The sequence below is a fragment of the Echinops telfairi genome, unplaced genomic scaffold, assembly GCF_000313985.2.
Source record: "Echinops telfairi isolate 266 unplaced genomic scaffold, ASM31398v2 ScPeMD7_31;HRSCAF=116, whole genome shotgun sequence".
NCBI classification, from domain to species: Eukaryota; Metazoa; Chordata; class Mammalia; order Afrosoricida; family Tenrecidae; genus Echinops; species Echinops telfairi.
In genome coordinates, this window is record NW_022103928.1 from 30,448,234 (window position 1) to 30,454,058 (window position 5,825).

The 5,825-nt window shown below is 42.1% G+C and overlaps 1 non-coding gene across 1 annotated transcript; it reads left to right on the plus strand.

The window, feature by feature from the left end:
* The first annotated feature begins 5,182 nt into the window (after window positions 1-5,182).
* Window positions 5,183-5,244, plus strand: LOC115869566. Its single transcript, XR_004046240.1, has one exon. It is a non-coding gene; the product is annotated as a U7 small nuclear RNA (small nuclear RNA).
* The last annotated feature ends 581 nt before the right edge of the window (window positions 5,245-5,825 follow it).

Genomic DNA, 5,825 nt, shown 5'->3' on the forward strand with positions numbered 1-5,825 from the left:
TCTGAAGAGGATTTTATAGATTGGTATTGGTCATAATGGGCTGATATCAGACTTATGGCTTTGGATTGGGCTGGGTTGGGATGTTTTCTCAATGTTCAATTCTTCTTGTATATAAATCTCTTTCTTATACACGTGTGTGTCCATGGATTTGTTTCTCTAGTCTACCCAGACTAACACACTGGACTTGTTTCAATTTTCTTTACCTCCCACCTAAACTTGCATATGATCAACTGATGGTCTGTTGGTGTGTTCCATACAATGACCATATCACTTAGCAATTCTGCTAGGAAAATATCCAAGGGACTTGAAAACAGCAACACAGACATTGTGCACCAATGTTCATTGCCTCACTGTTTACAATAGTTAAGTAGTAGAAACAATGTAAATGCCCATCAGTGGATGAATGAATAAAGTGTGGTGAAACATACATTGGAAGAGAAATAAGTCTTGATATATGTGACATAGGGATGGCACTTAGACTTTATGCTGAGTGAAATAAGTCTATCACAAAAGGACAAATATTGTAGGACCGCATTTATATAAAAAGACCAAAACAGGATATGTATAGAGACTTAAGAGTCTTAGATATTACCAGGAACAAGTTATTACTTATGGAGCACTAGTGTTGGTTTATGGTGATGGAAACATTTCATTGGTTAAAGCTACGACTGGACAGCTAGCTCATGAGGACCCTTGTGGCATAGTGATTGAATCAGTTGGCACTAACCCAAAGGTCAGTGGATCAAATCCAAAATCCACAAACCACTTGGCAGAAGAAAGGTGTGGTGGTCTGCTTCCATACAAATTTAGTCTTGGCAATGCTGTGGAGCAGTCTACTCTGTCCGATAGGATCATTATGAGTTGAAATTGACTTGGAATAAATGGGCTTCATTTGGTTTGGGAAGAGATGAGTATATTCTACACATGAGAAAAATATAAGTAATTTATGTCTAGAAGGTAGACTATCGTAGGCTAAAGATGTTAGCTTTTTGTTTTTTACTACTATTCTTAAGCTATGGAGTCTCTCCTTCCTTCCTAGGAGTCTTGCTGGGCTTTATCTTATTAGCCTAGTACAATGTGGCAGAGGTGATATTCTGTAATTTCCAAGGTTAAAATATAAAAAGCCCTACAAATTGTTCCCAGGTCTCTTAAAATGCTGTCTCTCTGTAAGTTCTCACTGAGAAGCATCGTTGCTGTGAGAAACCCAGACCATGTATAGATATTCTAGTCAACAGCCCCCACAGTTCTCAGTCAGCAGCCAGCGTCAACTGCCAGTCATGTGAATGAGCCACCTGGGAAGGTTAGTTAGCCTTGTTGAGCCTTTAAATGACTAAGACTCCCACCTAAATCTGACTGCAACTACTCAAGAGATCCTCAATGAGAAACATCTAATGGGTTCCCAACCTGTGGGTCGTGACCCCTTTGAGAGTTGAATGACCCTTTCACAGGGGTCATCCGATTCATAACAGTTGTAAAATTACAGTTAGGAAGTAGCAACAAAATAATTTTATGATTGGGAGGGTCCCCAATTGTGAGGATTTTAATACAGGAACTGTATTAAATGGTCACACCATTAGAAAGGTTGAGGACCATTTCCAATCTATAGGCTCATGAAGTACAAATAAATTGTTTTACACAGTAATAGATTGTGAGATCATTCTCATATGTAGATGGGTCCTAAGGAACAGTTGTGTAATTGAAGAAATTAAGGGACAGATAAAAGTTTTGGGTGCTCGCCTCCACCATGACTTCAGAAACCAGGCCATATAGAACGAAAGAAGTGGGCAGTATTGTGTAAAAGAAGACTTGTGTGGAACAGGTTGGCAATGCGAAGGAATCGCAGAGTTGTTAAGAGAATGATACGACCACAGCAATTTTAAGTGAAGCCCTCTAATACCTGTTGCCCTCCGAAAGGTAATGCCAGAAGTTAATTCAAGAACTAGATGTGCAAAGAGGACGGCTACACAGGGATGTGAGGTTGAGTGTAGGGAGAGAAAGGTGGACATTGTGATTTATTGAAACAATTTACTCAAAGTTTATTACATTAATGTAAGGTGACCAGATGTCCTGCTTTTGGTGGGACAGTCCAGATTTGGGGCATTTTTTAAAAGTCCCGATTTTTGGAAAGAATGCACGACAAGCTAGGGAATGGTCTATTTGGTCCATATAGACCAAATTTTTAATCAAGAACACCACACCACCCCACCCCGCCCCGGTCAATGTTGTCCCACTTTAAATCTGGTCACCTCACATTAATGGGACATGGATGGGACCATTGGCGGTCAAAGTGAGAAAGAGGAGAGTGAAGCCCAGGAGAGGCAGCTTTGAGGAGGTTAAGTAGGGATTTCAGCTGTGGAAATCCTGAGACAAGATGCCATCGGGGGTCAGCTGAATAGAGATGTCAAGGAGGCAATTAGGTAAATGAGGATGAGGTGGAATATGAGCAAGTATCTGGGCCCCTTAGAGGCTGCCAGGGCTGGAAATAGATTTAGGAGTAAATGAAAATGGAAGTAAGATCACTCATGGAGAAAGTACAGAAGCCTGAATCTACAATGTGTTAGGCATTGTTATGTGCCCCCCCAAATCCCTCTCAAAATGAAACTCAATGCCGTCAGGACAATTACAACTCACAGTGACCATCCATGTAGAACTACCTTTATGGGTTCCTGTTACAACTCTTTACAGGAATAAAAACCCTCATTGTTCTCCTCTGCACAACAGAACAACACTGCCTAGTCCTGCGCTAGCCTCAGTTCCTCCTCTGCATGAGCCCATTGTTGAAGCTACTGTGTCAGTCCATCTCATGGAGGGCCTTCTACGAAGTATGATGTCTTTCTCTAGGGACTAGTCTCTCCTGACAGGTGCAAAGTATGTGAGAGGAAGTCTCGCCATCCTTGTCTCTAAGGAGCATAGCTGGTTATACTTCTTCCAAGACAGATTTGTTTGTTCTTTTGGCAGCCCATGGTACTTTCAGTATTCCCCACCAGCACCCCAATTCAAAGGCATCAATTCTTTGATCTTCCTTATTCACTGTCTAACATTCATATGCATACGAGGTGATTGAATACCATGGCTTGGAGTCAAGCCCACCTTTGTCCTCAAAGTAGCATCCTTGCTTTTCAACACTCTAAAGAGGTCTCCTGCAGCAGATTTACCCAATGCAATGCATCTTTTGATCTCTTGACTGCCATTTCCATTAGCATTGATTGTGGATCCAAGCAAGGCGAAATCCTTGACCACTTCAGTCTTTCCTCCATTTATCATGATGTTACCTATTGGTCCATTTGTGAGGATTTTGGTCTCCTTTACATTGAGTTGTAATCCATACTGAAGGCTGCCATCCTGGATCTTCATCAGCAGGTGCTTCAAGTCTTTATTTTCAGCAAGCAAGGTCGTGTCATCTGCCTTCCTCCAATCCTGATGTCACATTCTTCATATAAGCCAGCTTCTTTGATTATTTGCTCAGCATACAGGTTGCATAAGTGTAGTGAGAGGATACAACTCTGATGCACATGACCTAATCTTAAATCATGCAATATTTCCTTGTTCTGGTCACACAACTGTCTCTTGATCCATGGGCAAGTTCCTCATGAGCACGATGAAGTGTTGTGGAAATCCCATTCTTCTCAAGGTGATCCATACTTTGTTATGATCCATACTTTATGATCCAGACAGTTAAATGCTTTGACATAGTCAATGAAACACAAACAAGATCCATTTGACATCAGCAATACGATCCCTTGTTGCATGCCCTCCTCTTCATGCAGCCCGAACCTCTGGCAGCTCCCTGTCAATGTATTGCTGCAACCATTGTTGAGTGATCTTCAGCAGTTTCACTGATATGTGAGAACAATGATATTGTTCTAGACTTTGCACATTCTGTAAGGTCACCTTTCTTTGGAATGGGCACACATATAGATCTCTTCCAGTCAGTTGGCCAAGTAGCTCTAGTGCAAATTTCCTGGCATAGATGAGTAAGTGCTTTCAGGGCTTCATAGCTTGTTGAAACATTTTATTTGGTATTCTACCAGTTCCTGGTGGCTTGTTTTTGCCTAATCCTTTCAGTGCTGCTTAAGCCTCTTCCTTCAACACCATTGCTTCTTGCTCACATTCTACCTCCTCAAATGGTAGACTATCAATTGGTTTTTCTTTCTTTTGTTCAGTGACTTTATATCCTTTCTATCTTCTTTTGATTTTTCCTGCATCATTCAATATTTTGCCCATAGAATCTTTCAATATTGCAACTCAAGGCTTGATTTTTTTCTTGAGGTCTTTCCATTTCAGATATGCTGAGCATGTTCTTTCTTTTTTGGTTTTCTAACGCTAGGGCTGTGCACATTGCACAGCACATTTCATTTATAGTATTTTACTTTGTCTTCTTGAGCTTTCCTTTGAAATTTTCCATTCAGCGCTGTGACTTTATCGTTTCTTCCATTTGCCTGAGCCTACTATACTATTAAGAGCTTTGCCCTATGCTCTGTTTCTGGGAAGCCAAGTCAGCCCGTTCAAGTTAGGGTTCTTGTATCTGAAAGAACCCTGATGAAAACATAGCCTCACTTCCCTCTTCTGTGGATGACAATGACAATTCTTGCCCTATTGACAGCTTTGGATTGATGGGAAAATCAAATGACATTGTGAAAGGCTAAAGGAAGGACCAGTTAGTGACTGCAGAAGGAGTTTGAGCCTCATAGTTCCACTGCCACGCTGAGCTGAGAGTGCTGGGAGAGGTGATGCAAGTCCCCTCTGCAAGGTGCGGTTTCTTTCCATATTCTTGTATAGAGACCATGCCCCTCCGGGGTCTGCCACATTGGGCCACAGCAGTCTGTCTGCTTCAGACTCTGCACTGCAGCTGAATAAGTCCCACCGGGACTGAGAAGCACTGCTTCCTTAGGTCATTTTGTCTTCAGGGTGGATCAAACACCTGTCTGCATCCTAACTAGGTTGTGTGGGATCTGGGGGAATGTCCTTCCTTCACCTAAGAACACAACCCTAGGGACCCCTGCCTAGAATGGCCCTACCATGGCCTTCAGGACCCCATATTGGGGGCCCTTGTGTACCTTTCATACACATAGCTTAAGCACTGTGTGTGTGGCAGGCATTGCTGTAGGCCCTGGGGAGAGGGCAGTGCCTTCCCAGAAGCTACAGAGGCAGAAAATAAACCATGTCAAAAGTAAAGTGTATATCGTGTTACAGCTCTTTTAGAATTTGTCTAGCAGGTTTTCTGGTTTCTACCAGAAAGCCCCCCACACACTAGTAAAACGGGTATTTAACAGCAAAAAAAAAAAAGTAAAGTGTATACTTTATTAAGTGCTAAAAATTTTCACAGAGGAAAAATTTTAATTCAGGAAAATAAAGAGCAGGGAATGACCCTGCCCCCTTCTCTTCTCACTCACTCCCCTAATCCGTTCCAGTCACACTGACCTTCTTCCTGTTCTCAGGTACATTAAGCTTGTTCCCACCTGAGGACCTTTGCCCTTCTACAGGAGCAGACAGCCTCATCTTTCTTATTTGGCGACTAGTGAGCTTAAACCACCAACCTTGGGGTTAGCAGCCAAATGCCAAACCCACATTGCCACCAGGATGCCTACTTTTGCCCTTCTGGTCCCTCTATCTAGCACAGTACCCTCTTCTCCTCTTCCCTTCAAAGATCTTCACAAAACTGTATTCTTCTCATTGTTAAATCTCATTCATAAGATGCTTCAAGGAAGCCTTCCTGGGTCATGCTATCTAATGTTATCCCATTACCTTGTTACATTGTTGCATTTTCTTCTTATCACCCTTTTAGAAATGATCTTTTTACATCTGTATTGGCTTTTTCATTGTTT